This window comes from Thermobia domestica, chromosome 12, assembly GCF_964235325.1.
Source record: "Thermobia domestica chromosome 12, izTheDome1.hap1.1, whole genome shotgun sequence".
Taxonomy (NCBI): domain Eukaryota; kingdom Metazoa; phylum Arthropoda; class Insecta; order Zygentoma; family Lepismatidae; genus Thermobia; species Thermobia domestica.
Genome location: NC_137465.1, coordinates 130,629,352 through 130,652,349, shown reverse-complemented (window position 1 = coordinate 130,652,349; position 22,998 = coordinate 130,629,352). Strand labels below are relative to the sequence as shown.

The window sequence follows — 22,998 nt, the reverse complement described above, 5'->3', positions numbered from 1 at the left end:
CTAACTAACTAACTAACTCTATGGCCTATGGAACCCGGAGGTTCAGTGCCGCGTTCACAAAAGCTCTCCACTGAATTCTATCCTTAGCTAATTGGATCCAGTTTCTACTTTGTATTCCTATCTCTGCGAGATCCATCTTAATATCATCCTCCCATCTGCGCCTAGGTCTTCCTAATGGTCGTTTTCCTATGGGTCTACCAGTCAAGACTTTGAAAGCGTTTCTACTTTCTTCCATTCTAGCTACATGACCTGCCCACCTAAGCCTCCTACACTTGACGACTGCTCACATCGTCACGACTGCCGAATACTGCTCACATCAACAAACAAGTGAAGCGGATACGGCCACGCCGATAAGCGAGGCAAGTTGAAACTTGCTTCGCTTCTTCGCTTTAGATACCACTACCAAACGCGATTGTTGGAATTCAAACACTGTGCCACAATAATGCGTATCTCAAAACTTTCGTAGTGACCATCGTATTCGGTTGGGATCTTGAATATACGATTCTGCGGTATGTATCTCCCTTTCTCCACGCACGTTAGTTTTTGACTGCGTGTTCAGCAAATCGTCAAAGAAATCTTTCCATCTATTTAAGAGGCTATCCGTATCAGTGAGAACTGTTCCGTCAGATTTCTTTAATATATAAGCACGAGGTTGATAGCCTTTCTTAAATTCGTTGATCCCCTTATACATGTCCCGAATATTTTTATTTTTACTATTATCTTCAAGTTTCTTAATTTTAGCTTTCAAAAAATCCCGTTTTTTTGTTCTAAAAGTTTTGGAAGTTTCCCGCCTGATATCTGCGAAATTTTGTGTAGTTATTTCATTCGGATTTTGTAGCCACCGTAGTTTTGCCTGTTTTCTCTTCTCTGCTAGTTTAATGCATTCTTGGTCGAACCATGGTTTGTTCCTACGTATTTCCGCGTGTCCCAATTTTTCTATTGCTGAAGTTTTAATGCTATCTCTAATTTCAATCCAAGTATCCTCAACATTAGTGCACTCCGAGTCTTCTAAAACCGAGAATCTATTCGAAACTTCAATCTGGTATTCCTCTCTTACCTGGCTCTCTTCTAATTTCTTTAAATTAAATCTCTCCGTTTTCGGACATTTAGTATTACCTTTATTCAACGATAATCTCTCTCGTATTATCGCTGCTACCAGGTAGTGATCAGTGTCACAATCAGCCCCTCTAAACGACCGGACGTCAATTATGCTAGATTGTCTTCTTCTATCTACTAAAACGTGATCAATTTGATTATGTGTTTTTCCGTCTGGTGATGTCCAAGTGTATTTATGAACGTCGTGATGTGGGAATTTTGTACTCTTCACGATTAGGTTTCTGGATGTTGCAAAGTTCACGAGTTTAACACCGATGTCATTACTTTCCTTATGCAAACTTTCGTTCCCTATAATCGGTTTGAAAATATCCTCTCGTCCTACCTTCGCATTGAAATCCCTAATAGAATCTTCATATGGTATCGCGGGAGTTGGTCAAATATCCGTTCCACTTCTTCGTAAAAACTATCTTTTATATCGTCACCCTTATCTTCAGTTGGAGCATGTACATTTAAAACAATAATATCACACCACCGTCCCTTAAGAGTAATAAAAGAAAGTCTGTCAGTAACAAATTCAACCCGTTTAATTGCTGGTAATATTCGTTTGTGAACGAAAAACCCTGTTCCTAACTGGTGATTTTTATTTCCTTCCCCGTAAAAGAACGTAAAGTTTCCGGAATTCTCAGATCCATTTCCTTCCCACTTAACTTCCTGAACTCCTACTAAGTCCTTCCTGTATTTCTCTAACTCACTCGTTACAGATTTTAACGCGCCTGCCCTATAAAGACTTCTAATATTCCATGTTCCAAATCTCATGTCCATTTTCTTTTGCTGAGGTCGTGCCAAGTTATCAGTCCTTGTCCGAGGCTTTTGTGAATGTTTCTGAACAAGTACCTTTTTTTACAGGATGAGGGTGTTAGCCTTACCCAAACCCCCAAGCTGGAGGACCACTCCTAGTCGTCTGTCCGCGACTGCTTATTCAGTATATTCGCAGCTAACCTCTATATCTAGAGGCCTTCTCCTCGATCCGCAACCTGAGGACGCGCCATGCCGTGGTGCAATACTACTACTACTACTACTACTACTAATAATAATAATAATAATAATAATAATAACAATAATAATAATAATAATAATAATAATAATAATAATAATAATAATAATAATAATAATAATAATAATAATAATAATAATAATAATAATAAACACCATCTCTCTTTAGGGACCAACATATAATTTCATTCAGTACTGACGTCAAACAATCATACAACCATTTACTTCTGTCTTAATCAGTGCGTTATTATAACGAGCATTTCAAATGCAAGGTCAAGCATATTTTTACAGTACAATTTAACTATCTCAATCCTTTTCTTTTTAAAGTTTTTGGTTATATATATATATATATCATGCAGTTTTTGAAAAGAAATTCGGATATTAGCTTATATCAAATTTTAATACATATATATGCTACAAGAAAAAGATAATTCGTGGATTTCGTACAGAAGATTTTTGTGTGAAATTATTTACATAGACAGTTGAGAAAAGTGTCATCCTGATTTCTGAATACAGAATCTATGAAACTACTTCAGGAATGGTGCAGAAGTAAATTGTGCTGAGTCCTTATCATTCCAACGTCACTTTCGACGATTTTGGTCTGTCCTGAAATGGGAAAATAACAATATAGAGGAGGGTTACCAAAGTGCACGCAGTGACAATTACGCTGAAGTGGTAACACACAGAATTATTATTGCTACGCTGTTTAATGCGTCTTTGTATGAGAGTTGATATAAAGAAAAGGGAGGTTAATGTATCTGTTGGGAGCAATGTTCGAAAACGGCCATTGGCCGAAGAAAGTGATCAATTCTAAGTTTGGACAGATGCAATTATCCAAAGTACGAAGAAGTCTATCATTTCGGGGTTTGGTCGCTTAATAGTATCCAAAGCTAGGTTTGGATAATTACAGTTCATCCAAAGCTCAATTTAGTTATTTCCAGTTGTTCTTGCGAGATGTCATTGCAATTTTTTATTCGTGGCGCATGCGCATTCGGAGAATATAGGGAGGGTAAAGCAGAAGTCAGTCTTCAGTCAGGCGGTAGCTTTATGTGTTAACGTGTATGCTTTCTTTGCCACTCACAATTGTTTATTCGTTGAAGTGAAATTGAAGACCGTGCACAACAATGAGTATGGTTGCAGCAGAAGACTTCAAAGCAAAACTAGACGACTACGTTCGAGCTAGTACAGCAGATAATACGTTCTTGTTATCTCCAGAGAAGTACAATGAATTGCTGTTGGAGGTGAAGGCTTCGCAAGAGAAAAAGAAAAGAGGTGAGTCACTGACGTCACTGGACTATCGTCGCCTGAAGAGATATGATGTTTTAAGTATTGGTGGGGTTGAGAAACTTATCGAAAAACGTAAAGATGGTGATAGTGTTATTAGGTATTTCTGTCACACCGGAGAATTATACAGTGTCATTCATAAAGCTCACATTGACACTGGCCACAAACGTTTGAGATGCTTGGACAAAGAACTTAAGCTAAAGTACTGTAATGTAACACGAGAGATCATCAATATTTATCTCAAATTGTGTGGGCAGTGTCAGTTGAAAAAGAAGCAAAAGTGCAAAGGACTGACTGTTAAACCTATTCTCAGTAATCTGCTTAATTCTAGGGGTCAGGTTGATCTTATCGACATGCAGAGTGAACCGGACAAAGGATACAAGTTCATATTAAATTATCAGGATCATCTCACAAAGTTTCTGTTTTTGCGCCCATTAAAGACAAAAAGAGCATCAGAAGTTGCTTATCATCTGATGGATATATTTTGCATTATTGGTGCACCTTGTATTCTTCAAAGTGATAACGGACGTGAGTTCGCAGCTGAAGTTACAAGTGAGCTGGCCTCAGTGTTTGGGTCGAAAATAGTGCACGGCAAGCCGCGCCACTCTCAGTCTCAAGGAAGTGTTGAGAGAGCGAACCAAGATGTTCGAGACATTCTTATTACATGGATGGCAGAAAATAGCTGTTCGTCTTGGGCTGAGGGTCTTCGTTTTGTCCAGATGAAGAAAAACAGGTCCTTCCATAGGGGCATTAACCGGAGCCCCTACGAGGCTTTGTTTGGCGTTCCCATGAGAAATGGACTTTCGGATTCATCTCTTCCATGTGATTTATTACGAGACTTGACCAATGAGGAAGATCTACAAGAAATATTGGCTCGTGATCCACATTGTGACACCATGCAGGAAGGGGAAGGCTCAGGACAGGATGTACAGAATTCATTGACTCGTGATCCACACTGTGACACCATGCAGGAAGAGGAAGGTTCAGGACAGGATGTACAGAATTTATTGACTCGTGATCCACACTGTGACACCATGCAGGAAGAGGAAGGCTCAGGACAGGATGTACAGTATTCATTGACTCGTGATGTACAAGAAGACACTTCAGGACAGGACGCACAGCATTCATTCGTTCGTGATTCCCTTAATAATCTTCGGCAGGAAAGAGAGACTTTTCCAGAATTTCCAGCTTCTTTAGAGACCATCAACACTGCAATTGTGGAAGCAAATGAATCTCCATGTCCGTGCGCAAATCAAGAAAAAAGATGCAACATCTGCACAAGAAGTGAGAGTATACGAGAGGCACGTGAGGGATCCAAAATACATTTAAAGCGACAAGCAAATGAAATGTTAATGGCGTCAAGTAAAAAATTCCCTCGTGCAGACGTAGGACAAACTGTTCTAATCAAAATCCCAGAATTGGACAGAGGCAGAGCTGCTCCGAGGAACGTCATGGCTGTGGTTATGGGGAGAAACGATAACGATCTCTACCAGTTGGGGACTTCTTCGGGAATTATTAGAAAGCTGTACGCGCGCAATGAGTTCCAGTTCGCAGATGAACAGTTTCTTCAGATCAGTGATGTTCCGCAGAGAGACATTTCACTTAGAAGTGTAGCTGAAGCAGAAACACACTCCAGGCAGGGGTTTATTAAGTGCGGCTGCAGGAACTTCTGTTTGAACAAAAAATGTAATTGTGTAAAGAAGGGTGTAAAGTGTAACTCAAAGTGTCATTCCTCAAGTGCGTGTAGGAACAAGTAACTGGACAGTTGACCTATTACAATGTACTTGAAGAGCCTGTATATGTGGCGAATCTGCATTTCAGTTATTCCATTTTATAACTGTAAGTTCATTATATTTTTTCGCACTTACAGCTTAAAATTTTCAGCACACGTTTTTCAAATTCTTCACTGTTTCATTGTGTTAATAACTGAACTTAAAACATTTAACGCACTTTGCTGTTAATGCTTAATTAATTATTGTACTTATTTTTATATGGTGCATATTTTCTAAAAGTCTTCTAAAAAAGAAAGTAAGCTGAATTAGAAGGAATTAATACGAAGAACTATTTTTATTCATATACGAATTTCATACTTCTTATTTGACAGAATTTTGTGATATACATTTTCATTTCTTAAACATTGAAAAATAAAAATCTTGTAAAATGTGTAAAATGTGAAAAAATTAATAAATTTTTTTCTTATTTTCCTTTCTAAATTGAGCTTTGGATGAACTGTAATTATCCAAACCTAGCTTTGGATACTATTAAGCGACCAAACCCCGAAATGATAGACTTCTTCGTACTTTGGATAATTGCATCTGTCCAAACTTAGAATTGATCACTTTCTTCGGCCAATGGCCGTTTTCGAACATTGCTCCCAACATATCGATGCAAACAGAAAATACAGATAAAAATAACTTTTTTGAATTCTTGATGTAATATCTTAGTACTTAGTTAAGAAATTATTCTGATATAGCATCTAACTACAGTACCCTTGTTGCATGGTAGAAAACATGAATGCAAATAGAATTGTTTACCATGGCTTTGTTTCGAGGGTCTTGCATGTGCAGCTACTTGGATGAATTTTACTCGAATTGACTGCTGTTTTCCAAAGAGTGCGGTTAGTGAGTTACCAAAGAACGCGCGCGTACTCTTTGGGACAATTTCTTTGAGAGAGTGTGTGTGGGTAGTGGCATTCATATTACAAGCTGTGTGGTTATTCTTATTAGTTACTCTCGGAGTATAATGCGATGTTTGAATGGATTGTAGAAATGTTTGCAATTGTTTGTCTTCGATTCAAGCACCAACTTTAAATCATCTATAAGAAGTATTTTAAATTTACAGAATTTCTTAAATTACAATTATGATGATGATGGTGATGTGGTGTTCTGCCCGAAGGCAAGCGTTTGGTCCATGGTAGTTTGCCATTGCCTTTCATGGTATGATGACATCGTCCTAAGAAGTAGGGAAGATGAAGATTCTGGAAGTGTTCTGGAAGAAGGTGCTGAGCTAAACATGGCTTCGATTACAATTGTAATGAAACCACGAACTAAGAATAAAAAAAAGATATACACTAAAGATATTGTTCAGGATTTTTTTCAGTTGGTAGGATAATGTAATGAAAACACGAACTATGAATTTTTTTTAAAAAAAAAATCATTAATTTTATTCATAAAAATCATAATTTGTGAGTGAAACTGAACGAAGATTTTCTGTAATATTTTAAATTTCGTGTATGTTCATAATATAAGTTTTAAAACCACATGGATTAAGAAATTGTTGGAAGCAAAAGCAAAATAGTTTAGAATCACCTGTAGTTAAATAATATAGTGTTTATTAGTAGTAATTAACATTTTGGATAAAACTACGAACAATTGAAAGCAAACCTTAGAGTAAATTAAAGTTTAAAATACTTTTTATTTTTTCATCGTTAGATAACAACAATATTTTTCACAAAATGTTATTTTTTCCAAACTCAAGTCTTATAATTTCATTACACCATGGAGAAAGGAAAACGTGTTAGATCTACAGAAACCGCAACTTCAAGCACGTCTGTTCATCCGAAGTACATCATTACTCTTCCGAAATAATAATAATAAAAAAAACAAGCGACAAATTGCACGTATCAAACGTCGATCCGAAATTTTTATTATTTCTCCATTTCACAAGTTTCTTCAGAGCAAACGAATCAAAGGAAATGTTAAGTCAAAGAGAAAACTCTTCGATCAGCCCGATGAATCATTCACTTCAACAGAGAATACTGCAGTGTGTCACGAATTGAGTTAAGAACCAATTGACGAAGACTATATTCAGTGCATTAATTGTAAACGATGGTGACATGAGGAGTGTTTGTCTTACGAAGGGGTTTAGGTTTCAAGTATGATAGGTGTTGAGTGCGCTCTCTTAGGGACCGCAAAACGCACTCTTTGGGACACTGGTCCTTAAGAGTACGCATTTGAGTTTTTTTTTTTTTTTAACTTTTTAACGTATATCTCCATTTCTACATCTAGTAGTAAACTTTTCTATTTCTTACAATGTAGCCTAAACTTCAATTAAAATTTTGTACAATTTATATAATTTTTGCTTCATTACTTTCGGAGCTATTTGAAAATGAATATTAAGTGCGTGGTCTTTGGTAACCTTCCTCTGTGTAGTGTCTAAGTCATTAATATATTTTCTAATACCTGAATAAGTAGGTCTTATTTCTATTAGAATCTATTAGTAATACTTCTTTTTAGTCCTTTTCCTCTAATCTAGTGGTTAGATCGTGTACCTTTGATGCACGTGATCCAGGGTTCGACTTCCGGTGGACGAGCACAAAAAAATATTTCATCATTATGCACTTTCATTAATCATTCGTCTCCCTTAGCCTAAAGGCCATAACCGTGGAACTTTAGACTAAAAAAGCATTTCAATAATTCTTTTCCTTACGCTTTTCTGTTTTCTTTTTTTAGTATTTCTTTTTCAAAGCGTATACAGTGATGCGCATTAAAAATGGAAGATGAAGAAGAAAACATTGGATTGAGTAACCATTTGCAAAATGTGTAAGAGATGAAAGGACAGCAAAGTGATTAGCAATGCTACAAGTACGTGGGCCAAGCCTTTCTAGAAACAGTTTAGAGAGGAACAGTTTAGTATTTATCGAGTAATTATTGTGAAAAGACTGTGTATGGAAGTCCTACAATATCTCGTACTTGTATTGCCTCACCCTGCCCCCTCTTCGGGCGCCCGTGGATGATTATACCGAGGACTAATATTGAGTGTGCTCTATCATCAAGTATGTTGATCTTCGAGCTATATCTCACGCATAAGCCATAATAGGCTTTGTACTCTTTGTACTACGATCATCCCTTGTAAATAGTGAATAACATAAAATGAACAGCTCTACCTTGTATCATAAGGCAATTGTATTTCAATACCAAGATCTTGAAATGCAATTACTTCCTGCTATTAAGTTGACATTTTGAGTTAGATATTAAGGCTTAATTTCATTTATATTTTTTTAAAGAAAGCTACTAAACGTAAGATACACTCAATCAGTCCTTTTCTTCTTAAATCAGAAAAGAACAAATAAATTTAGAAATATAGTCCAAACTTACAATTATTACAGGTATAGGGACTTAAATTAAACAGGAAGTTAGATGACAGATGTTTTATTATTATAAATCTTACCTTTAAAAATTTGGATCTCCTTCAACTGTCAAAATATAAAGCTAGAGAATCATATAATCAAAATTCAAACCATAAAAGCTTTAACATTCAAACAAATAACATTCATGAAGTTTTCAAACTATAAAAGCTTCTATCATATTCAGCCTGAAAAACAGAGAAATTTTATTAAGTTATCGGTCTAAAATATTTCAAACTTTTGGAATACCTGTAACTTAAAATAGTCGTTAAAATACTAATTTGGATAATATCCATCGTGACTAAGTTATTAGTAATCGAGTATGCCTTAAATAAAAATATTGGGAAGCAATTTTGTATGCTATGATAAATTTAAATGTCATAGTAAAAGTAAAGTGAATTAAAAAAAAAAACTTATGAAAAACAACATTGTTATTTCACTTTTGTAACTGTGACAAACATGATAATTTTTGTTCTTTGCCAATTCATGTGAAATAGAATTTCTTGATTCTAAGTAGATTGATTAACTTATCAAGATCATGGTATTATTTTATGAATATACTGGACTTCCATTTGTATACAAAGGGAGAAAGGAAAAGAATTAAAATGAAGACACAATAGAAAAATATACTTGTATTTCTAGTTAAATTGTTGGTATTAAACATCGCATGCCCAAGTGAAAAATGTAGTTACGAGGAAAGTAGAAAGACCGCAACTGAGAGCTGACCTTGCATGGTAATCTGTGAACCTGCTAATTGTATTGAATTCAAATACCTGACATGCTTCGGTTCCCACGTTTATAGTAGCCTCCAAATTGCATTAGACGTAAAAATGAAACTCAAAAGCAGCTACTAACAAGGAATTGGATATTCAAAATTTTAAAGATGATAAAGTAAGACATAAATTCGTTAGAAAATATGAGGAAAATTATTTGGATTCAGAAAAGATAAAATCAGACATTTGTGAGAAAAAGGATATTTCAAATTGTGTGTGTGTATTTTAATCAGTATGTCCACGTCTCATGTAGCATCGCTGCTGAACGGGACGTTACACTCAAAATCAACTCAACTCAAGATTGAAGAAGATATAAAAGGATACCGTACCATGAAAAGAGAACAATGCGACTAAGAAACATGAGTTATTGCTGAAATGTTAGAAAAAATGGAAAGAGATATGTGAAAATAATGTTCATTGACTCTGTCTAGCTACGCTATGGTAAGGGTCTAGAACTTATCTACGGGCTGAACACTCACAATCAGATAAAACCAAGTCAATAACAACCAAAAGCGCTCTGTTGTGGGTGGTATTCAGCCCACTAAAACACATAATGATATCGTTTAGGCGCTCAATGCACTTATATTATTTCAGACCTTTTATTTTCGGCTTCCAGTCATCTAAATCTTCATTCTCTGAACCATCACTACTATCACAAGGCATGGTCATATAGATATGTGATCGGTTTGGAAGAAGATAATGGTAAAACGACCTTTTTTAATTTTCGAGTAAACTGAAAAAAAAAAGTTTAACATTTCTATGCAACCATGCAAAGATATATATCACACAAGCTTCCTGTGCCATTTGCAGGTATGTCCAAACTGATATTACCTACACGCTATTCTCGGGTCTGATCCCAACTCATTATACTTAATAACTCAACTTTACCGAAAGTGATATTTATTATTATCTCCCCCCCCCCCGAGCACTCATATGCAACTTAGAATCAATTTTCAATTTTACGCCCAATTTTACAGGATATGCCAGCGAGGCTAAAGGAGACAGTGATGATGAGAAATGAATGGAATGATGGAATGAAGAAAGTGGGAGGAGAGGGGAGACCCCGAGAAAACGCACGCACAAGGTGCTTGTGCACCACAAAATCCACTTGGCCCACGCACCAAAGGTGAACCCTCTACCACTGAGCCATCGCGGCCTTTAGAATCAATTTTAGTAGCACAGCATACATTCCTCAAGGAATTGAGACAGATAATTTGTGAGTCATTATCGAAGCAATAGTACACAATTCCCTATGCACTGTGGCATTAAATTGCGTCACCGATTACAGAAGAGGAGTCTGGGTTAAATTGGATCATCTTAAGCTGGCCACAAATGTTCAATAATCTTGAAGTCAGAGAACTAGGTGAGGCACAGGGTGTTCAAGTTCATCCGGATGTTTGTAAGACAATGCCTGAATAGGATTGACTGTGCGTATTCGCGCATTGATATGTTGAAAGATTACGTTGTTGTTCGGTAAAAATATCTTATCCTAGGATGTACTTAGCCACTTAAAATGTCCCGATGAATATCGCTAAATTGTGATCCACACTAGCATAGCCGTGTTTAACAATAAGAACTAGAGAATTCAGAATATATTCCTCTTTGGATATTCGCCACTCGCAGTTCTTCTTGTTGTTGGTACCAAAGAGTTAAATGACCCATCCGATCATACTCATTTCTTTCAGCTATCTATGGTTCATGTTTTGTGTTCACATCTTTCTCTTCATGTAACGTTAGCGGCGGAGTCCACGAAACTTCTGCTTATGGTGCTTCCGTCGACTGTGGTGCTTTCCGGTTGTTCTAGAAATTACCGCTATATGAGTACTGCTATTATTTGTCACAATCCAATTCAATGCATGGCGATATCTTTCACTTAGGTCCGGTTATAAAGAATAACCGGGAAAAGTTTCAGATGGAAAATGGACAAGGTATGATAATCATAAAGAGTTATGACAACGGTTGGATTGTGATTGTGTGTGTCGAGAAGTATTTTCTTAACCACCTTCCTACCCACAGAAGATTGTTGTTGGTATTGTGGTGAATAATCATGTCTTTCTCCAACGAGACAAAATCATCAATGCAAATTGTTACAGTCCTGAACTACACGAAATGCACGCAAACTTGTCTGCAAGCATCCAGCAATTGCCAACATACATGGCATGTGCATATTGATCGGCAATGCTATCGGGTAAAGAACAGTGCAGGAACAGTGCAGGTTTTTCATAGGTTGCAGTATGAAGCCCTTCCTCATCCACTATACTCTCCTTATATCTATCTCACTTGACTTCCACCTCTTCTGGAATCCCGAGCATTTCTTGGTAGGAAAGACCTTCCCTAATGATTGGGTAGTGCAACGTGAGGTGAAGACTCCTTCGCATTGCAGGTTCCAGATTGTCTTTCGCAACGGACTCGAATTGTTAGCTGAGCGATGACAAAAGTATGAGATTGCAAACAGCGACTATTTGACTAACCAGATATTGATAGTTTTGGAAATGACTTTCTTGTGGTCAACTTTTCATTCCCATTAAATTAAAACTTCTTTTTGTATTAAAAGAAATCAAGTTCAGCACACATAAAGTAATAAATTTTTGATAGTATGTTGTTTTACTTCAATATTATGAGTTTATATCTTTGCTTTCCTGCAATCTGAAAAAAAAAATAAGATTAAAGAGATAATTTTTCTAAGAAAAGTTATTAATTAACATACCTTTTAAGAAGTAGTTTTTGATGATCTGTGATTGATGTTTCTTTGTCATCGTAAACATGTCGTCTATTAACTTTCGCTTTCTTCTGTTGTTCACTTTATCACTAATTAAAACAGAATGATTAAGTAGAACAAATAGCTTGATCCGATTTTCAACTTCATGTAAAAGTTCTCCTTTAACTAAATTCGCGTTACTTCCAAGTAAAGCCATTTTCTGCAGAAGTTCTTCGTCCGGAATCGCCTTCAATACCTTCTTTAACCTTCTAGCTATTTGTTTCGTAATATATTTATCTATCTCCTCCAGGTTTTGCTGCAGCCTCTTCTTAACTTCATCACATGGAAACTCCGAATAAAAAGTCTCCTGAGCTTCCATATGGCTCTGAGAATTGAAATAATTATCATCATTGCCCTCTTTCACTTTCACTTCCCCTTTACCTTGGCATCGAGACTTACTTTTTTCTTCTCTGTGGTATGACTGGCTCTTGGATCTTTTGAAAAATGATTTCCATTTTGGCTTTTTCTTGTTGCTGGAAGGTGGTCCTACTTTGGTGTCTTCATAAACTTTCGTATCTTTTACATTGTTATACTCGTATAAACATTCTGTAGTAATCTTATTACCATCTGCTTCATTATTGATATTGCCTTCAACATCTTCAATATTAACAGTTACACTTTGGACTGTTTCCATAGACTTAGTATTGGATGTTTCATGTTCAGGTGTGTTGGGTCCATCATGTGTTGAAAGTTTAATACCTATAGCAGCAGGTATAATGACAATGTCCTGTAATTTCATGTCCTTCAAATAGTCGTCGAACATTGTCGCACGAGCAACTTTCTTCTGTCTAAAACGCAATTGTTTCGGTTTCTGTTTTCTCTCAGAGTTTTGCATAAGTGTTTTAGTCACAATAAAAGTGTCTATTTTATAAGGTATCTTTCTTCCATACAGCTTCTGTTCATAAGAAATGATATGTAATAAAGTTCCTTCACGTACTCCCACTTTTACTGTACTCAGGAGTGAAAAATGTAGTGTCAACATTTGAGGACACATAGAAACGGTTATTGTTTCTAAAAATTGGCTACAAGTATTCCAGTATAAAATTGACTCACTAAACATAAAGACTTGTTTCTGCATAGATATGAACTTGGCATTGTTTGTTTTACATAACGGCATGAACTTGGTTTTATTTCTGTCATCGGCACTTAATATGTAACGCACTTCTTTCACTTGTTTTGTAACTTCGCACATCGTAAATATGATTCCAGCCATACAAGATAGGAAAATACTAGACGATACTGTTCTACGGACCCCAACTTCCACAAACTTGGTGTCTGAAGAATTATTTGGTGCCTCGTCTGATTGCAGATCATTCTTCGGGTCATCTTGAGCTCCAGAAATGTCTACGTCTTCAGCATCTTTGGAGTAGGTGCACCTTCCAATACCAGACAAAATAATTTCATTCACTTCGTTGTTTTCTTTTTTCTTAGCAGTTGTTGTCAGTTGCTTGACAGGTTCTATTACATTTTTTTCTCTAGTTTCCACTTGGCTGTTTTCAGTTTGGCTCAAACTTCTATCATTATTTTTATTAGAAACGATGATTTTCTTTGAATTGTACTCTTCGCTAGTTTCTTTTCTTCTTCTTTGTCTTGGACGTCTCTCAGGAACAAAGCTTCGATAGTAGCTTCCGTCTCGGATGCCAGAAGGTAGCGTGAAAGGGGTCCCCCCATCATAGAGCGGATCACGCTGCCATGCATAAAAAGACATATTAGGGTTTGAACCCTGAACGTTGTCCTTCATGCGAGGCAAAATGCCTGCGCCCTTGCGCAGTTTTCGCATTGTTTTCAACTGTTAAATCGCGGGTAAGAGAAAATAGCGTTCGACCTATTCCTGAAATGCGCGATCTAAGGATACTTCGATATTGTTGAAAAGTGTATACCAAATGTATTGTTGAATATCTTCTGTAATGTTATATTAAATTTAATGTTCAATTCAATGATATTACTTTGCCTATTCAAAGAATCGTGCATAAAAAGAGAACATGGGAACCAATCCTTTCCCGAAATTTCTTTTATTTGGAACGTAATGTCAATTATAATAATCTTACCTAAGAAAATTTAAGATTATTTGGGTTTATCTAGAAATAAACTCACGTTTTTAACCCCTTCGGGATCCTATGGTACAATTTGTACCATATGCACTTTTCATGATACATTGCGTTATTTCTCTTCTATTTGAGCTTTTTCGTCCGGTTTTTTTTTTTTTCAAGTCCAGAGGCCTTGCAGAAGACATTACGTATGGTTTCAGACCGTCCTGCGTCCAAACATAGGAGGTGATGACGTCATAAGTCAAAAATTTCTTTTCTCATTTTCTAAGCGAATGTTCAATATTTTTTGACGGGCTTATTTTTCTACGTAGAAGATTGAAATTTTGCACAAACATTCAGTCCACGGAGTAGTATGTACCAGATTTTTTGTTCCGATGTCAGTGCTAAAACAGGGGGGGGGGGGAACCAGAGGGGCAAAGGGGTAAAAATAGGGATTTTTAACCCCAAAAATCCCGTTTTTCGTCATTTTCCCGTCTTACATACATGATAGGACCACGTGAGTCATACCGTCTGAAAGGCAGTTCCATTCTGAAGAGAACGACGGTCGAATTATTATCCTAGAGTAATTAGGGATGTCTCAGGGAATTTTTTAAAAATATACTTCTATATAGGGTAATATGGGGCATTGTCGGAGTATATATATTTTTGGCGGGCTTATTTTTGAACGTAGAAGATTGAAATTTTGCATAAACATTCAGTCCACGGAGTAGTATTTACCAGATTTTTTGTTCCGATGTCAATGCTAAAACAGGGGGGAACCAGAGGGGCAAAGGGATAAAAATAGGGATTTTTTACCCCAAAAATCCCTTTTTTCGTCATTTTCCCGCCTTACATGATAGGACCACGTGAGTCATACCGTCTGAAAGGCAGTTCCATTCTGAAGAGAACGACGGTCGAATTATTATTCTAGGGTAATTAGGGCCGTCTCAGTGAATTTTTATCCAAATATACTTCTGTATAGGATAAAAGTGGGGCATGGTAGGGAAATTTTTTCTGGCGGGCCTATTTTTTCACGTAGAAGATTGAAATTTTGCACAAACATTCAGTCCACCGAGTAGTATTTACCAGAAGTTTTATTCCCGATTTCTGCGTAAAAACAGGGGGGTCCAGAGTGGCAAAAGTTGAAAAAAGGGAAAATTTGCCCCAAAAAATCCCTTTTCTCAGGAATTTCCCGCCTTAGACACATGATGGAGACATGTGAATGGTACCGCCTGAAAGACAGTTCTATTCTGAAGAGAATGATTGGCGGATTATAGTCCTAGGGTAATTAGGGATGTCTCAGGATTTTTTTCCCTGAGATCATAGTGTTTTATGGTACTTTGGGGCATTGTGGGAATTTTTGATAAAAATTTTCCCGCCCTTACTATTCAAGATAGAAACTTGAAATTTGGCACACACATTCAGTATACGAAGTGCTATTTATCAGATTTTTTTTGATGGCTACGATCACACAGGGGGGGCAAAGTTCGAGAAAAAAAATTTTCCCTCCGAAATTTTCACTTTGACATTTTTCCCGCTTCTGGTATATGGTATGAGCATGCAAGTGGTACCATTCGAAAGCCAGCTCTATTCTGAAGAGAATGAGGTATGAACCATGATCCTAGGATAAATAGTGGCGATACAGTAGCTGCTTGACTGAAAGTCTAAAAAATAGCCCAAAAAGCCAGGATCCGGAAAGGGTTAAATTATTTAATTTTTGTTGCATTTCCTAATCACAATTTAGCAGTATAGGTGATTGCCTAAAGAAATTTGAAATATATGATACATTTGTAATGACCACTCACGCTGTCATTACAAATATCAAGAAATAAGACATTTCAGGTAAATTGCCAATTTTCTGTTGTTTAATTTATTTGCTTACATCACGTTTAAATATTTAACAAATACATTTGTTTTCCATCAGGACAGAGGTGGCTCAGAGTTAGAGCGCTCAAACCTGGTCTGTAGGCTCCCTGACTCGAGGCCGCCAAGTAGGCTTTGAGGTGGGCAAACATCCTGTGCGTGGATTTTCTCGGGGTCTCTCATTTAATGAACACATTATCTAGAAAAGTGATAAAAGAAAAGACGACAGTGTAATGTACCATTACAATCTATGTAATGAAATCTTTATTGGGAGGAGTCCACTAATTTTTTCACGTACTGTACCATGCCAATATTTCCAGAATATGTTTCGGTTCATTTATTATAACCATTTGATTATTATTATACTCAAAATTAATGTGGAAGCTTGGAATAATTTAGTAGAAATTATATTTTTGGGGAATAATATCTTTATTTGTACATTATTTCATGATAATATTTTGCATATGGATATTTCAAATAGGCAAATATTGAAACTATCATCTAAATGCTATATGAAAACATAGGCCCGCTATTGGGTAGAGATTCTCGGAATTAGCCACCAATCTGATATTGGCAGAATAATTTAGACCCTCTTCATCCCGCTTGACATGCCCTAATCCTTCCAAAATTCGGTTATATCCAGATTTTACCATTTTTTCATTCGTTTCATATTCTCCGCCGCCAAAACACTTTGTTTTGATTGGATCTATTTTCTGACTCTATCTTGTGAAGGCGCGACTCTTAGGATACTCATCCGAGACTTGACTGCAGGTTGAACATCGATTCTGGCTGTTGGAAATTCGAGTTTTGGACCGGAAACCTAGCAAAAAATAAGGTAAAGCTAATTTAGATAGATAAATAAAAGGACTGGAAGCAGATGGAAACTCTGATCAATTAATTTCAGCAGTAAAAAAACAGTTGAAACAGTGAAATATAGGGTTCGATTCAGAAAACGCTATGTTTGTCTTCAATTAATAGTGATGGACAAGATTCGTTTGTAAAGTGTGATTTATTTATTTTTTTCAAAACAGCTTGAAGAAGAAGTGGTCCCCTGATAATTTTCACCTTCCAAATTTTCCGATAAATGTTAGGGTTACGGAGGCCTGTCCGTCTATAGATTTGTTTGTGTAGTAGTAAGTGTGATTTTTTAAATTACTAACATACATGGCGGTATCCAATTTATATTGTAGTTAGGATGATTTTTACAATTTCTTTGTAAACGTAAGCAGGGGCTCCCATTTACTTCCGAACTGAGTATAGCTTCCAGTAGAAATGGGTTGAACGAGCAAATCCTTAGGGATTATTTTCCTTTCGGGAAAGGGAACCTCTTTCATTAATAGTTCAATAATTTCTCCGTTCATTCAGTCACTTGAAGAACCATGAGGTAATTGATAGTATTGCCATTTGGCCATGATTTATTTTGTCCCTCCTTTTCGATCTACAGAGCCGATATAATATGATAAAATCTGGATATTGTTTATTTCATGTATCGTTAAATTGGGTGGTAGTGCTGATTACCATGTATAGTAACATGTATTAATATGTGTTTCGTAGTTTATGTGAAATGTAGCGTGTGTGTCAGTAATATAGTATTGATGATAGTAGTAGTAATAGTGAGTGATTGAAAAGTATGATATAGTTAAGTATGGACAGTGTATTGATTATTATTTAATCTTCATCTCTGGTTCGTCATAATAAACGCCTTAAGTTATAACGAAAATTAATAGTTGTTCCGTATTGTGATGTACAGAGTGCAAGAAGTATTTAATAGTGCACGGATTGTTTGTAAGACTATTCATGGCTTTGGATTAATTGTTTTAACAAAAGAGACACTGACCAAAGCTTAAAACTTTACTTTATTTTAAATTATAATTTGTAACTGTTTCTGATATCTAGCATATATAATATCGATCGTGTCTGAAGAAGGATATGCTAGATATCAGAAACTGTTACAAATTATAATTTAAAATAAAGTAAAGTTTTAAGGTTTGGTCAGTGTCTCTTTTGTTAAAACGGATTGTTTATAAATTCCTAGCGCCGCAGTATCCGATTTCCGTATCACCCGCTGCTCGTATTTCGGTTACTTCAATATCTTAGTGATTTAGGTTTGAGGAAATTGACCCTTCTTTTACGAATAACAATAAGTATATATATATATATATATATATATATATAGATAGATAGATAGATAGATAGATAGATAGAAGATAGAAGATAGATATATAGATAGATAGATATTAAAATGAATGTGAATAAATAATAGGATAGCCCTAGATGTATATGCTTAATATATTTGTTGCCACAAGTGAAAGTATTCAGTGTTTATGTATAATAATAAGTATTTTGAGTGCTGACCCTTACACTAGAACTTCGCACAAGGATGTTTGTGTGTGTAATTAACGGACTATATTCGCACTTCGTAGTTTGGCGTTCAATAGTAATAGTCTCTACACATTGAGAATCTAGTTTGACAGGGTGGATAACATCATATAGCAAACAATTTAAGATATTTTACAATTGATCACGGAATATAATAGCCGTCTGAAAAATTGGTGCCGTTGAAATACATGCATTTGGCTTGACATTACCCTGCAACTTTAATTTTTTTCAACGTCGCACATTCTGACTAAGTTACCCTTGTTCGTAGAGGTGACGAAATGGATAGAGCCAAACAATTTCGTAAATAAATTACAATAAACTCTCGTACTTTCGTACCCAGATGTCGACCCTCTCTCCACTTCAAATATTTTTCATTTTCTTCCTTAGTTTTAAATTAGGTAGCTATTGAAATTAATCGACACCTCAAGACATGGCGTTCTTGCGAATATGGGAGCCACTTGTGAGATTTGACAAATTAATCACCAGTACAAAATTTTAATTTATTTAATTTATTTATTTTAACAAATCCCCAGTTAGGATTTTTCTATTTTATCGACTTTACTCTAGTTTTCCATACTGTCCTCGGAATTCTCAGTTTCTGAGGGGTCGGATAGATTTTTTAGAAATCCTAAATTAGACTACACCAACCTTCCGGCTAGACCGGCCGTAATCCGAGTGAAATGGTACCGAAAACGGTTAATAGTCAATCATTTCACAGGCCTTATTCCTTGTGAGATGGTTGCCTACAAGGCACGGACTCGTACTTAGGCACTCAGAGACCCCGTTAGGCTACGTAATTTAATAAGCCACTTTTCGGCATATAAAAGCATATTTGGCTATGGATTGTTGTGTCTAAATTTGACCGCTTACCTTTGTAGTTTTAGTGTCCTAACTTATTTTCCTTTGGCGGGCCGCTGTCTTTCTCCTTCAGCTATCTCTCTATTCTCTTCTTCAAGATTTTCTTTGAAATTTTTAACCTCCCCCTATGAATAGTTATTGAATATATATATATGGGACCGCGCCAAGGTTGGACGACGACGAGGTTGGACGACGACGAGGTTGGACGACGATAAGCCTGGGCACTTTTTGTGTCTAAGCTTGTCGTTGGCCAACATTGTCGTCAGCGACCCAAAATGAGATATGTCAAAGCATCTCGGGGTCGATCCCGACAAGCCTGGACAGCTTCAGGAATGTGTCCAGGCTTGTCATCGTCCAACCTTGTCGTCAACGACCCAAAATGAGATGTCCAGGCTTGTCGGGATCGACCGCGACAAACCTGGACACTTAAGTAATGTGTCCAGGCTTGTCGTCAACGACCCAATTTGAAATGTCTGTTGCAGTTCATACAGACATGCCCTTCAATATAGAGTTGCATGGCTCGCATCTATATCGCTATTGGCTGATTTTCGCCAGTCAGCTACTGCCCTCTACTAGAGGATTTTCGAATTAGTTTAAATTTATTTATCTTTTATTAAAAGAGATTATTATTATTTACAAAATTTTCGTTTTACTTAAAAAAATTACAAGCAGTATTTAGCAATCGTTGCAATATTTCCGCCAAAAAATCATGGTAAGTACGGACCGTGCAACTCTGCCGTGAAAGCCACGTTTTCATGCACCGCTGACTCTAGGGGCGTGTTCTTAAACATCGATCAGGTTAAATGCTTTCTTTGATCAGGTTAAATGCCTAGTGTTATGAAATTCTTTTCGTGAAAACGCTTATTTCGTTACGGGAGGTGAATCAATTATTAGTGTGAGTAGGCCTACACTTCGCAAAAAAATTTGGACTTTTTTGATGAACAATTATGGAAGTGAGTTATTTGGGGAGATCATCTGGTGAGCAATCGTAAGCAAATTAAGTATATCTGGTTTCTGGAAGACTATCTGATAGAACAAGGAATATCTAAAAAAAATCATGATCTATGACCATGTAGAGCATTTTTGTTTGCGTGCCTCTTAGCAGGATGTTCAAAAGCTGAGAATGGGGTTCGTCTTAAAGAGGGCTGTACCCAGGATTTGTTTGAGGAGGGTATAGACTATATTTAGGACATTTTCATAGGTGCATCACTGTATTTTATTTAAACCAGTAACTATAATAAAGGAAACTAACAGTGTCATAGCAGCATTAGGCTGGGACAACAAGTATTTGTGCTAATCTTGATGTTATTTTCGGACTATGAGAACATGAGCAATTTTGAAATATAAACCAAGTATATTCCAATATCGCACAGTGTGTTTTTCTACAGACGCCATCTCAATGGAGAACAATGTTACAAGAAAGTGTGGGTTTCCAAACTGCAATGTTAGAATTGAATCAATCGTTTGAGCTATACAGATGTAGTCTTGAATGGTAGAGAAAATTCTGTGTGGAACTCTCTTGCTTGACATCAGTGTATGAAAGAGTGGATAGTTTTATGACTCTAATCCAAGGAAAATGAGACAGACGGGCAGTTAAATGTTGATACTTGCTTTTCGTACAAGTGTTACAGATTTGATCTGAAGAGTCTGCATTAATACTAAGCTTCTTTCTCGCTCCCCCTGGCCTATCGCATTCTTCAGTTAGTGCGTAGTCTCACCCATTCTACTTCTTTTTAATTCCATCTTTTTAATATTGCTGTTACAGCACTTAATTTCTTCTGCTCTTCTTCATTATATATTTTGTCTGATAATTTACCTTTCTCTCTATGCCCACATTTCAAAAGTTTCCAATTAGATTTCATTATCTGTTCCTGCAGACCCGGATTTGCCAATAGGCCTACTAAGCCCGGGTCTAGGAACTAATCATTCTGAGGTGCGCACGGACAAAAATTGTATAAGAAACCGCAGAGTAATCATAGTTTAGTTTTATATCCTTATTGTCGAAGGATAGGAGAATGTATTAACAACTTTTGATTAAGATATCTTGCAAATCAAATGCGTAACATTGCATTTTCTTAGGTGATCGCGTGTGAAAGTGAACAGGATTTAAAGCATAAATTGAAAGCATGTAGAAAACCGACGCCATTCTACATTTCAGACGCGAGAAATCAATGAATACGTTAGTTGGAAATTGATTCTATTTTGAATTGGAACTCCAAAAAGTTCACCACGTAATACAATCACAAACACTAGAGGCGAACACGTTTAAAGTTTCTGCGATTGCTCTTCACGGCGAATAGCCGCAGTCTTAGCGTTCTCTTTTGTATTAAATGCATGTGTAGTTAATTGTGACTAGGTGCTGCGTTAAAGCCTGACGGACCCGCTCAGTTCGGCACCACCGTTTTATAGACCCTATGTTTACATAAGCATTTGTGCTTAGCATGACCTTCCCGATCCCCCCTCCCCACCACATCCCAAAATCTTTGCATTTCCTCACCGGACACCGTGTATACATTATAATATACTTATTGGAAATATCAGTATAATATTTCCAATAAGGATGATGTTCGTATCAGAAGTGATATTCGAAAAATCTGCATAGAAATTTTCTAGAATTTGTGGCATCAGGATCTCTAATAGTGGATTATCACCTGTTCTCACTTTGTACGGGGTAGGATACATTAAAAAGATTGTTTATGTTGTTCCACTGCGAACTACCGTGAATGAAATGGGGACTGAGTATTTTGCATATCGATAATACTCGGGAAGAAGAAGAAGACTAGATCCACAGATTCTACTCTATAGCGTCTCACGACAACCCGCTCGGGAGAGTAATACTCCCGGAAGTACGTTTTTTCGCGCGCTAGTCTAGCCAGCTGTTTTACGCGCTATCCTAGTCAGTTGTTTTAAGTTGGTCACAAAATCTATATCATTTAGTACAAGGGGAACAAAACGAGCCTTATATCATGGAGTACAAGGGCAACAAAACGGGCCCTGCGGAGCTTCTAACCCGTTCCAACTACTACTACTACTTATCTGAACAAAAGTAAGTAAATCACATTTTTGAGTATTATTTTCGTAGTATTTTAATTTAAAGTGTTATAACAAACATACTCCATGGTTCTGGATAATCACAATAACATTTTAAAACACATTTTTCTGACCAGAACAAAATGAATTATTTAATAATTATACGATTTTTGTTACAGTTTCAAGGACCTAAGGTCCTCTTCATCAGACATTGAGAAAAGACAGATGACAGCAAATCTTATATCTTCCTCAGCCGTTAGTTAGCATTTTCATTCATATAATTTTAATTGTTGTTTTTATATATATAAAATTTAAATTTGTAATATGTAACAATATCATATAATTACATTGTTAATATATGTTAATTGTCAATGCAATTTACAATTCTATTGATCTTTATATAAAATAAAATAAAATAAAATAACAGAAATTTGGAAATATTCAAATTGCACTAATATTCTTATGCATTTTTCTTTTCTATCACTTCTAATAATTTCTCCCATTGCACATGTATATTTATACCACTTGTCCAGTTCATTAAGTTCTTCTCTTGTTCTTTCTTTATTCTTCTCGCTTCCTTCCACTTCCTAATAATCTTCCTTTTTTCTCTTTCTAAACCTTTAGCCCCTTCCCAATCTATCCTATGTCCCGTTTCTTTCACATGTTTGTAAATAGCATTATTTTCTCTTTTCATTCGAACATCATCTTTATGTTTTTTCAATCTGTCCATGAGCCTTTTTCCCGTCTCCCCTATGTATTTCATGTCACACTCACTACATTTCACTTCATAGA

The 22,998-nt window shown here is 36.3% G+C and overlaps 1 long non-coding RNA gene across 1 annotated transcript; it reads right to left on the bottom strand.

Annotated features, from left to right (window-relative positions):
* Positions 1–2,490: 2,490 nt before the first annotated feature.
* On the bottom strand, positions 2,491–8,912 carry LOC145665787 (uncharacterized). The gene is made up of 2 exons (XR_014127647.1): positions 8,563–8,912; positions 2,491–2,715 (listed from the first exon to the last, which is right to left on the bottom strand). It is a non-coding gene; the product is annotated as an uncharacterized LOC145665787 (long non-coding RNA).
* Between the last annotated feature and the right edge of the window lie 14,086 nt (positions 8,913–22,998).